Genomic DNA, 12,681 nt, shown 5'->3' with positions numbered 1-12,681 from the left:
ATGGAAAATTCTTGGAGGGCTTGACAGTGTAAATGCTGGGATGCTGTTTCCCCCAGCTGGAGAGTCCAGAATTAATGGTTATAATCCCAAGATAAGGGGCCGGCCATTTGGTACAGAGATGAGGAATAATTTCTTCACTGAGAGGGTTGTGAACCATTGGAATTCTCTCCCCCAGAGGGCTGTGGATGCTGAGCCATTGAATAGATTCAAAACTGAGATCGATAGATTTTTGGACACGAAGGAACTCAAGGGATATGGGGAGAGGTCGGGAAAGTGGAGTTGAGGTCGAAGATCAGGGATGACCTGATCAAATGGTGGAGCAGGCTCGAGGGACTGAATGGCCAACTCTTGCTCCTTTCGCTGATGTTGGTCGGCTGAAAAAGCAGAACTTGCCAGCTGTTTTAAAACTTTTAGCCTGAACAGGGACTTGAACCCTGGACCCTCAGATCACTACCTATTTTAAAAGTCTGATGCTCTACCGACTGAGCTATCCAGGCTGGCTATAAGATTGGTTTCCATCATACAGATTCATGGTGGGACTCAGAATTATCCCTGTCAATGTCGAATTCGGGGGAGTATCTCTTTTTTTCCCAATTTTCAGCAACGTGTTGAGGAGAATCCTTGTTTCTGTTGAACATGATGTTGGAAACATGGACAGCGAACTCTTGAGTTTACAAATCTTCTTGTTTGTACAAAATGTCTTGTCATTCGTTAGCAGCAATAAAAAATACACTTTACCCAATGGCTCAAAAGTTAAACTTGTTCCACACGGGAGATGGAAAAGGCCTCTCGACATTTCAGCCGATCAACAATTGAAAGCTGAATAATTTCACCCGTTACACCGTGACACCAGGCAGCAGATTTGCCTCCCGAATTTTCCCTACACGACACTTCAAACCGATGAATCCCTGCTTCACGGAAAGAAGAATTGTGTGTTTGGTTCTTTAGATTTAAAGATGTCGTGCCGACCGCTTTACCATTTCAGCTCTCGCCAATCGCCCCCTCTCCCTCCGAAAAACAAATAAACTCTCACCTGCTATTGCAAGACGGGAGGGCAGAGGAGCCTCAGTGCCCACATGGGGACATGAAGAAGTCGATGTGTTATGGAACCGGTTGTACCTTGAACTCCAGTCAAAATGTTTAGAAGGTTCAACTACTTTAGATGGCGCTGAAACTCACAACCCCAGCATTTCTCGAGTGTATAATTATTGTAGAAATAACGCGCGCTGACCGATTGCTCCACTGGAGCCGCGCACGGTCTGTGTCCCCAGTGCTCCCATCAAACAGCTTCATCCTCGGTCTCTCAATTATCACTTCCTGATCTTTCCCACACAGAAGCCTCCAACCAAGAGGCGATTCGTTAAACATCCGCAGTGGCCTTTAAAAGCCGTGGAATCTGAAACAAAACCCCAGACGATAAGAACTTTTAATTATATTATTATTAACTTAAGGACAATTATTTTCATGGTACTTTCAGGAAGATTTGGGGAAATTGGGAGCTGAAACGAAGAAACTCTCTCTGGGCTGTCGGTGATTGGAGAGATGGGCGTTATTTCATTTGAAAACCGAGGATCGGAACTTCCTGATGGAGAAGTGTGAGAGAAGATTGTGGTTAGTGGCAGTTGCCGGGGAGATCTAGAGGAGAGGGAGAAAAGTCAAAGTCACAGCTGTGACAGCTCAAGTGTTCCGCTTATCTGTAATATTTAGAAAGTAATGTACAGTACAGGGCAAACCGATTTGGTATCAGTTAGCAAAAATATTAAAAGACACGGGTTTAAAGGCGAATTTGTGAAGAGGGAACGGATTTAACCGCCAGACCAAAATCATTCCACATGAATCTGAAGCATCTTGGGGAAAATGGCAGTGCGAACTGTAATGTTCGTGTCATGACTTGAAAGACCCTCCAATTACCGACAGTATCTTTGAACGAGTTGTGCAGTAAAACCGCGATAGAAGCCGCTTTGCATTCGTCAAACGTGTTGGTGACGATATTGAAACATAGGAACAGGAGTAGGCCATTCAGCCCCTCGTGTCTGCTCCGCCATTAAATAAGATCATGGCTGATCTGTGATCTAACTCCATATACCTGCCTTTGGCCCATATCCCTTAATACCTTTGGTTGCCAAAAAGCTATCTGTCTCACATTTAAATTTAGCAATTGAGCTAGTATCAATTGCCGTTTGCGGAAGAGAGTTCCAAACTTCTGCCACCCTTTGTGTGTGGAAATGTTTTCTAATCTCACTCCTGAAAGGTCTGGCTCTAATATTTAGACTGTGCCCCCTACTCCTCGAATCCCCAACCAGCGGAAATAGTTTCTCTCTATCCACCCTATCTGTTCCCCTTGATATCTTATAAACTTCGATCAGATCACCCCTTAACCTTCTAAACTCCAGAGAATACAACCCCAATTTGTGCAATCTCTCCTCGTAACTTAACCCTTGAAGTCCGGGTATCATTCTAGTAAACCTACGCTGCACTCCCTCCAAGGCCATTATGTCCTTCCGAAGGTGCGGTGCCCAGAACTGCTCACAGTACTCCAGGTGCGGTCTAACCATGTTTTTGTATAGCTGCAGGATAACTTCTGCCCCCTTGTACTCTAGTCCTCTAGATATAAAGGCCAGCATTTCATTAGCCTTCTTGATTATTTTCTGCACCTGTTCATGACACTTCAACGGTCTATGTACCTGAACCCCTAAGTCCCTTTGGACATCCACTGTTTTTACCTTTTTACCATTTAGAAAGTACCCTGTTCTCTCCTTTTTTGATCCAAAGTGGATGACCTCACATTTGCCTACATTGAATTCCATTTGTCACAGTTTTGCCCATTCACCTAATCTATCAAAATCCCTTTGTAATTTTATATTTTCATCGACACTGCTTACAATGCCAGCAATCTTTATGTCATCGGCAAACTTAGATATGAGACTTTCTGTGCCTTCATCCAAGTCGTTAATAAATATTGTGAATAATTGAGGCCCCAAGACAGATCCCTGCGGGACTCCACTAGTCACATCCTGCCAATGTGAGCACCTACCCATTATCCCTACTCTCTGTCGCCTTTCGCTCAGCCAACTTCCTAACCAAGTCCGTACTTTTCTCTCGATTCCATGGGCTTCCATCTTATCTAACAGTCTCTTACGTGGGACTTTATCAAATGCCTTTTGGAAGTCCATATAAATAACATCCGTTGACATGCCCCTTACCACTACTTTAGTCACCTCTTCAAAAAAATCAATTGGGGTTGATTAGGGTCGATTTCAATTATTTGAAATCTCACCACGTGACCCGAAAATTGATGGCAAAATCGAGTTTTTCCTGTAAGTCCTGAATTGAAGGGAAAGGCGCAACAAGTATGTTGGAAAAATGAAAAGCAGAAACTGTGGATGAAACTTGCACGAATGAAAATCCCTGTATGTTGGAAGACTCAGTCCCCAGTGGTGGAGAGGATTGGGATTTCAAGCTGTCTCACAGCTCACACACACACCATTGGCTCATTTAATCACTATCAACAACTGGAATACATCAACACTTAATCTTCTATACACAAGGAAATACACACCTTTCCTATGCAATTTTCCCGCATAATTTAACCCTTTTAGCCCCGGTATCATTCTGGTGAATCTGCGCACCACCCCCTCCAAGACCAATATATCCTCCCTGAGGTGTGGGGCCTAGAACTGAATGCAGTGCTCCAAATGTGGTCTCAGCAGAGTTGATATAACGATTTGTGCACGTATAACCCCAGGTCCCTCTGTTCCTCCAACCCTTTTAGAATTGTGCCCTCTAGTTTATATTGCCTCTCCTCGTTTTTCCCACCGAAATGCATCACCTCGCATTTTTCCGTGTTAAACTTCATCTGCCACGTGTCCGTCCATGCCACTGGCTTGTCCATATCCTCTTCAAGTCTATCCTCCTCACTGTTCTCTACCCTTCCAAGTTTTGTGTCATCTGAAAATTTTGATATTGTACCCTTTACTCCCAAGTCCAAGTCATTAATATCTATCAAGAAAAGTAGTGGTCCCAGCACCGACCCCTATGGAACACCATTGCCCACCTCCCTCCTGTTCGAAAAACAACCGTTCATCACAACTCTCTGTTTCTTGTCATTTAGCCAGTGCTGCATCCATGTTGCTATTGCCCCCTGTATTCAATGGGCCGTAATCTTGATAGCACGTCTGCCACGTAGCACTTTATCAAACGCTTTCTGAAAGTCCATATACACCACGTCAACTGCATTGACCTCATCTACCCTCTCTGTTACCTCATCAAACAACTCTATCAAGTTGGTTAAACACGATTGGCCTTTAACAAATCCGTGCTGGAATTCCCTAATCAATCCACACTCGTCCAAGTGACTGTTAATTCTATCCCCGATTATCATTTCCAAATCTTTCCCCATCACCGAGCTTAAACTGACTGGCCTATAGTTGCTGGGTTTATCTTTACACCCTTTTTTTGAACAAGGTTGTAACCTTTGCAATTCTCCAGTCCTCTGGCACCATTCCCATGTCGAAGGATGTCTGGAAGATTATGGCCAGTACCTCTGCAATTTCCCCCTTTACTTCCCTCAGCATCCTCGGGTATATCCCATCCGGACCAGGTGACTTATCTATTTTAAGTACAGCAAGCCTTTCTAGTACCTCTTCTTTCTCATTTTTTAGCCCATCCAGTATCTTAACTATATATTCCTTTATCGAGAATCTGGCAGCATCTTCTTCCTTGGTAAAGAACAATGCAAAGTACTCATTTAGTACCTCTGAACTTTCTATATTCTCTCTGGTTGGCACTTGTGTTATCAACCTGACACCTGTCATACGACACTTTTTCCCGCTTCATCTTACTCTCTATTTCTCTTATTATCTAGGGAGCTCTGTCCTTAGTTGCCCTACCTTTCTACCTCGTTGGAATGTACCTTCTCTATCCCCGAATCATCTTCTTAAAAGGCGCCCACTGTCCAATTATAGTTTTGCCTGACAATCTTTAATTCCAATTTACCGGGGCCAGATCTGATCTCATCCCACTGAAATTGACCCTCCTCCAATTGAGTACTTTTACTTTAGAGTGGACAGAGTCCATTTCCATAGATAGTCTAATCCTTATGATACTGATCGCTGCTCCCTAAATGCTCCCCCACTGACACTTGCTCCACTTGGCCCGCCTCATTCCCTTGCACCAAGTCCAGCAATGCCTCCTTCCTCAGTGGGCCAGAAACGTACTGGTCGAGAAAGTTATCCTGAACACATTTCAAAAATTCTTCCCCTTCTTTGCGCCTTATATTATTGTTATCCCAGTCTATATGAGGATAGTTGAAATCCCCTGTTATCACTACTCTATGGCTTATGCACCTCTCTGTAATTTCCCTGCAAATTTGCTCCTCTATATCCGTCCCACCAGCTGGTGGCCTATAGAATACACCAAGTAGTGTAATCGGACCTCTATTGTTCCTTAACTCGAACTCAGTACCCAGGAGAAATTCCCTCGTTCCTGGGAACTTTGTATTAAGCAGAAGTTAGCAGCAAAAAGTGTTCGTGGTGGGACTGAGAAATGCTGAAACAGCCGGCACCCTGTAAAACAGAGCTCCAAGTGTCGGTTTAAATAAAGTCCTGAACTGACAGAGCGGCGGGCAGATGAGGATTGAATTAAATCCCAATTCACTGAATCTAAACAAGGTTTAAATAAGTGAACCTGTCAGGAGTGGGATTCCTGAGCTTGTGTGTGAGCTGAAACTGGATCGGTCCCGTTCTGTAAAGACTGAATGGCAGGCGGCTCCCAGACAGGGCTCAGGCCGGGACTGGCAGCTCTCCGCTGGGAACGGCTGGATTGGAGAGCGGGGCTCCTGCGCTGTTGCTGCTGCTGCTTCTGCCTCTTCGAGTCCCTGTGACGGTTGGTACCGATCTCCCTCCGATGCAACGGTAGCGCGTCTGACTCCAGATCAGAAGGATGCGTGTTCGAATCACGTCGGGGTCATTGCATTTTCGCAATGTTTCAGTGTCACTCTGTTTTATCGCGGGGCAGTCTTTCAGGGATGGTCTGTTCACTGTGTGCAAAATAATATTTATCACAGAATGAACACACCACAGAAGGAGGCCATTCAACCCATCAATCCCTTACCTGCCTTTCGTCAGACCAATCCCATTGGTCCCATTCCCCGTCCCTTTCCCCGTGGCCCTGCATTTTCCCCTTCAAGTATTTATCAAATTCCTTTTTGAAAGCCACGATTGAATCTGCTTCCACCGCCCTTTCAGGCAGCACATTCCAGATCATAACTATTCGCTGCGTAAAAAAGATTTTCCTCATGTCGCCTTTGGTTCTTTTGCAATCACCTCAAATCTGTGTCCTCTGGTTCTCGACACTTCCGCCAATGGGAACAGCTTCTCTTTATTAACTTTATCTGAACCCTTCATGACTTTGAACACTTCGATCAAATCTCCTCTGAACCTTCTCTGCTCGAAGGAGAACAACCCCAGCACGGGGTAAATGCGGTCAATTAGCTCCAATTTATTTATTTGGGCATTAAACAAAGTGTGAGAGACTGGCGAGGCGTTGTGTGAACGGAGCTCACTGCTTTAAGACAATAAATCCAATCACTGCGTGGGCGCTGGGTTAAAATCTCACTACTGATAGAATTTCCCCCAATGTTCATTTTGACCTGTTCGCAGAAAACCCGATTGTCGTGCGATGGAGCAGAGGATGTGAAAGAAGCTGAAAGTGGAAGTGCAGATATTAGTTTCATCACAGTGACTGGACACGTTTCCACAGGTTCGGGCCTCTCACCTTAAGATTCTTTCCAGCAGAGTGGGACAGGTGATCAGAGTGACCGCTCAGCCAGGATACTTTCCAACCTACACTTCAGGAGCTAGTTTTACAGGAATAGAATTACTACAAGCAAGAATTCTACCCCTCCAGCACCAATGCTCACACGGCAGCAGGATGCATGTGTCCAGTGAGAAACCTGTCTGAAGGAACATTCAGTCTGACAGAGCCGGAAGTCCAGCAGATTGACTTTCGGTCTGAGCAGATGATGAGTCTCCTCCTTGAGAGAGTTTCGCCAAACAGCTCAGAGTGGATTTAGAATCATAAATCCGGGTGTGACTGGAGCCACTTGTGTAAGATGAAGTGTCGGGGGCAGTTTCACATCCTTGACGGACATTCATGACCCTGTTGCGGATTTGCTGCAAAATTTCACTTCCCAGCTCCCTGAGCTAAAATCCAACTCTGGTGGGACTCGAACCCACAACCTTTGAATGTCCCCTCCAACCATTAAGTAGAAGTCCAACACGCTGTCCATTGCGCCACAGAGTCAGTGATGGAATTTGAAGGAGAGCGGGGATCCTGTGCTGTGGTTGAGGCGGTCAAGCTGTTCCTGCTTCCGCCTCTCACATTCCGAGAGCCGGGGCGGCAGTCTGCACCGATCGCCCTCCAATGGATCCGGCTCCAGCCGCTTGTTGTGGGCCTGGTGCAAGAACAGTCGCGTCTGACTCCACATCAGAAGGCTGCGTGTTTTGAACCAGGTTGAAATCACAGCATTTTCACTGTGGCTCAGGGTCCTGCCGACTGATTTTAGATCGGGACAGTGTTTTACCGATGGGATGTTCAGTGTTTGTGCAACAATATCAAAATTAATTTTGATACATTAATAAGCTTTTTGTTCTGTTACTTTCTATTTCCACCCTCTCCAGTTTTATGTAGAAACAGTTAACAATGTTTAAGGGATGTGGTGTGCAGTGTTTGTGGAATCAGTGTAATTAAATTTGATACTTTCATTTGTTCCTTCTCCAACCCAGACCCTTATCATTAGATTTGTACCTTCACCCTGTTTAAAATAGGTTACTCAGTGATAGAAATAAATCAGTAACAACCCCGAAACCTCAGCGGGTATATTTGTTCCAATACTTTGTGATGGTCTCGATTTCCATTCAAATTTTCAATCAGCAAATCCCAACGGGTGTTTTGGGTTTGACAAACTAATTTAAGTTCTTGACTGGTTCCTGGAAATGATCCAGTGGGGATTTCCTTACCCGTACAGATATAGAAATAAATACATTCCATCATTTCACAAATGACAGTTGTGTAAATAAATATATCGCGATCTGTAAGATGGAAAAGCAGCTCTTCATGTTCATAAACAAATTTCCACATTTTATTTTATTAATCCACTTACGTTTCAATGTAGAACATATATTCAGAGCATCCCTCTAAACTTAAAGAATGGTAAAACAATTGCAGATTTTACAAACCCGTAACACGCTATCGTATAATTAAGATTAATCCCTACTTTCTGAAAGTTGTATTCTAATTGTCTTTATGATGTTATGAAAAATATTTCTAGATGTCCGTCCCCAAATTAACGGAGAAACTAAGATGAAAACCAAAAGGATTTTTCAAAAACGATTTGATCGGTTCCCCTTCTCCTTTCTTTAATTGTTACCTTTTGTTAATTGTTCATCTTGATCCGTTTGCTTCATTTTTCCTCAGTCATTTATGGTGAATTTTCTATCTGTTAACGTTCTTAAATATTTGATTTGTTTCCTCTCTCCATATTGACTTGTGATTTGTTGATCTCCATGTAAAAGTCTGAAACAGAAATGTGTTTATATTCAGGCGTGACTCTGAAGTGTGAGACCGAGAGGTGATGCCGGATGTGTGACCGAGAGAACAACTGCTGGAGGCGGAACTGTCCGTAACCTGACATACCCCGTGTGGCATTGCTCATGGTGGGTCGGATGACAATGTTTTATATTGACTGAACGGCTATGTATACAACACACAACGGATTTTAATGCTGCTTTAACTCCACAAAGTATAATCACCATAAATGCCCAAAGTCTCAGATCAGTTAGAATTGAATTACTGTTGGTGAGGGGAGTTTGTACATTGGAAGGAGTTTATATATTTACAGCTCCAGGTAAACCTGCAAACCTCCCTCACCTGTAGGTTACGTCACCATGAGGTGTCGACCTTCCTTTGCGCTTCTGGAATTCTGAAGTGTGATTGAACCTGACCAAAAGTTTCCTATAATTAGTGAGGAAGGAAGGTATCAGTGTAAATGGGAGATATAAACGTGGATATTTCACTGGGTACCATGGGAACCAGATACACTGCTCATTCCAGTTAATTGTCCAGCAGCAAACAGAAATCATTCTCTTCAACTGTACTCGCCCGAAGGAAAAGGAAACAAACAAAACTACTCAGTTCTTTGTTTTAGCTTCTTCTGTTGGTTTACGTTCACTCACCGAGAAAGTGAGAGAGAGAGAGAGACTGAATTGGCTTTTTCACTTTATAATCAATTATACTTTGTGCTTATTGTTAGAGACGGTTCCATCCCAACAATCCTGTGCCTGACCTTCTCATTGATACTCAGATGTGTTCAAAATGAGTTTCAACCAATTTTACAAAAGCTGAACAGCGAAAACTGCTCCGAAACCAGCTTCGCTTCGCAACTCTTCATGGAGATTCGGTTGCTGGTTGTAAGTAAAGAAGTTTGTACAATCAGCCCTCTCGAGCAATATCCTCAAAAGGTGTTTCGGACACATTGTATGAGAGGTCCGCCTGCACAGTGCAGGAACATTTACATACTGCAGATCTGGAATCCTTTCCTTGTTGGCTCCGGAACTAATACAAATACCGCTCTGTGTTATTTTGTTGCTTAATTCACAAATTGGGTAAATATCACAAAAGGCCCCGACCAAACGGGCACTTTGAGCAGCTCAGCCACGGAGCCAAATCAAACTGCAACTTCACCACCTCCTCTCACTGATACCTGTCAGATGCCCGCCACTGTCTGGTGGAGTTTGAGGCCGTTTGGTACATTTCTATATCTCTTGTCTATTTCGCTGTGTTTGCCGACACTGTCTGCATCTCTCGCTGTGTTTATCTCTCCATGTCAATCTATGGGTTGATTCTGAATGAAAAATGAAATAAAACAGATTAGTCATCAGCTGGGCCAGTGGCGCAATGGATAACGCATCTGACTACGGATCAGAAGATTGTAGGTTCGACTCCGACCTGGCTCGGATTTATGCAACTTTCCCTCTGACACTGGGGAACTTCGAATTAAACTTCATAAGTAACATATTGTTTATGGTGAATCAGCTAAGAAAACATTCCATTTTCAATTATTTCGGTTCAGTTATGCACAGAATGAAACTGTGACCACAACGTGTTTCGAACACGCCGCCTTTTAAGTTGATGTCCGGCTCGCTAACATTACAGCACGAGGTGTGGGCACCGCACTGATAACCTTCATGTGTATCCGGGCCTTTCAGACACTTCGTGTGACACAAGAGCTTTCCAATCCCCGCCAGCTCCTGGACACCGAGACTTCCGTTCGAAGCAGCATTCACCGCCAGGACCGCTATTCCGCTCCCTTTGTCGGTCTGCATAAAATCCGATGCTAAAATTACAAAGTAGGACGGACAGTATCTGGAAAACAGTTCAACTTTCAGTGTTCAGACTTTGGTGAGAGCTGTGAACAGGACTTTGGGTAAATATAGATTGGGTGTGGATTAGGAGTCAGCTGTTCTGTTATAAACTGTGGGTGTGTATATATGAGTGTGATGTTTATATATGAACTGTGGGTGTGTATATATGAATGTGATGTTTATATATGAACTGTGGGTGTGCATATATGAGTGTGATGTTCATATATGAACTGTGGGTGTGTATATATGAGTGCGATGTTCATATATGAACTGTGGGTGTGTATATATGAGTGTGATGTTTATATATGAACTGTGGGTGTGTATATATGAGTGTGATGTTCATATATGAACTGTGGGGGTGTATATATGAGTGTGATGTTTATATATGAACTGTGGGTGTGTATATATGAGTGTGATGTTCATATATGAACTGTGGATGTGTATATATGAGTGTGATGTTCATATATGAACTGTGGGTGTGTATATATGAGTGTGATGTTTATATATGAACTGTGGGTGTGTATATATGAGTGTGATGTTCATATATGAACTGTGGATGTGTATATATGAGTGTGATGTTCATATATGAACTGTGGGGGTGTATATATGAGTGCGATGTTTATATATGAACTGTGGGTGTGTATATATGAGTGCGATGTTTATATATGAACTGTGGGTGTGTATATATGAATGTGATGTTTATATATGAACTGTGGATGTGTATATATGAGTGCGATGTTTATATATGAACTGTGGGTGTGTATATATGAGTGTGATGTTTATATATGAACTGTGGGTGTGTATATATGAGTGCGATGTTTATATATGAACTGTGGGTGTGTATATATGAGTGTGATGTTTATATATGAACTGTGGATGTGTATATATGAGTGCGATGTTTATATATGAACTGTGGGTGTGTATATATGAGTGTGATGTTTATATATGAACTGTGGGTGTGTATATATGAGTGTGATGTTTATATATGAACTGTGGGTGTGTATATATGAGTGTGATGTTTATATATGAACTGTGGGTGTGTATATATGAGTGCGATGTTTATATAAGAACTGTGGGTGTGTATATATGAGTGCGATGTTTATATATGAAGTGCGGATTGACCGGGAGGGGCAATTCCTCCTGGGCTTATATTTTCTTCCAACATAAGGACACAAAGTTGAATTTGCAGTGGGACGGAAATCGTTCAGTTGGGAGGGCGTTAGACTAAAGATTTAAAGATCTCGGGTTTCACAAGCTTGAGTTATTTTCTTTCTGCCTCTTTGAATCCCAGAATCATAGAATGGTGACAGCACGGAAGGAGGCCATTCGGCACGTCGAGTCCGTGCTGGCACTCTGCAAGTGCAATCCAGCTTGTCACACCCCCTCCCCCCACTCCCCCAGTTTACCCGTAGCCCTGCATTTTTTCCCTTCAAGTACTTATCCAATTCCCTTTTGAAAGCCACGATTGAATCTGCCCCCAGCACTCAATCAATACATAAAGGCCAAAAGAGTAACTAGGGAGAGAGTAGGGCCTCTGAAGGATCAACAAGGTCATCTATGTGCGGAACCACAAGAGATGGGTGAGATCCTAAATGAATATTTCGCTTTGGCATTTACGGTTGAGAAAGGCATGGGTGTTAGGGAACTTGGGGAAATAAATAGTGATGTCTTGAGGAGTGTACATATTACAGAGAGGGAGGTGCTGGAAGTCTTAACGCGCATCAAGGTAGATAAATCTCCGGGACCTGATGAAATGTATCCCAGGACGTTATGGGAGGTTAGGGAGGAAATTGCGGGTCCCCTAGCAGAGATATTTGAATCATCCACCGCTACAGGTGAGGTGCCTGAAGATTGGAGGGTAGCAAATGTTGTGTCTTTGTTTAAGAAGGGCGGCAGGGAAAAGCCTGGGAACTACAGACCGGTGAGCCTAACATCTGTAGTGGGTAAGTTGTTCGAGGGTATTCTGAGAGACAGGATCTACGGGCATTTGGAGAGGCAGGGACTGATTAGGAACAGTCAGCATGGTTTTGTGAGAGGAGAATCATGTCTCACGAATTTGATTGAGTTTTTTGAAGGGGTAACCAAGAAGATAGATGAGGGCTGTGCAGTAGACGTGGTCTACATGGACTTTAGCAAAGCCTTTGACAAGGTACCGCATGGTAGGTTGTTACATAAGATTAAATCTCACGGGATCCAAGGTGAGGTAGCCAATTGGATACAACATTGGCTTGATGACAGAAGACAGAGGGTGGGTGTAGAG

The 12,681-nt window shown here is 43.5% G+C and overlaps 3 non-coding genes across 3 annotated transcripts; 1 reads left to right on the top strand and 2 right to left on the bottom strand.

Annotated features, from left to right (window-relative positions):
• Positions 1–412: 412 nt before the first annotated feature.
• trnak-uuu (transfer RNA lysine (anticodon UUU)) lies at positions 413–497 on the bottom strand. Its single transcript is given in 2 exon segments — positions 413–448; positions 461–497. It is a non-coding gene; the product is annotated as a tRNA-Lys (tRNA).
• Positions 498–7,210: 6,713 nt separating this feature from the next.
• On the bottom strand, positions 7,211–7,302 carry trnar-ucu (transfer RNA arginine (anticodon UCU)). Its single transcript is given in 2 exon segments — positions 7,211–7,246; positions 7,266–7,302. It is a non-coding gene; the product is annotated as a tRNA-Arg (tRNA).
• Positions 7,303–9,940: 2,638 nt separating this feature from the next.
• trnar-acg (transfer RNA arginine (anticodon ACG)) lies at positions 9,941–10,013 on the top strand. The gene has a single exon. It is a non-coding gene; the product is annotated as a tRNA-Arg (tRNA).
• Positions 10,014–12,681: the final 2,668 nt, after the last annotated feature.

This window comes from Heptranchias perlo, unplaced genomic scaffold, assembly GCF_035084215.1.
Source record: "Heptranchias perlo isolate sHepPer1 unplaced genomic scaffold, sHepPer1.hap1 HAP1_SCAFFOLD_590, whole genome shotgun sequence".
Taxonomy (NCBI): Eukaryota; Metazoa; Chordata; class Chondrichthyes; order Hexanchiformes; family Hexanchidae; genus Heptranchias; species Heptranchias perlo.
Note: the sequence above shows the minus strand (reverse complement) of the source record. Positions and strands in the feature narration are given on the sequence as shown.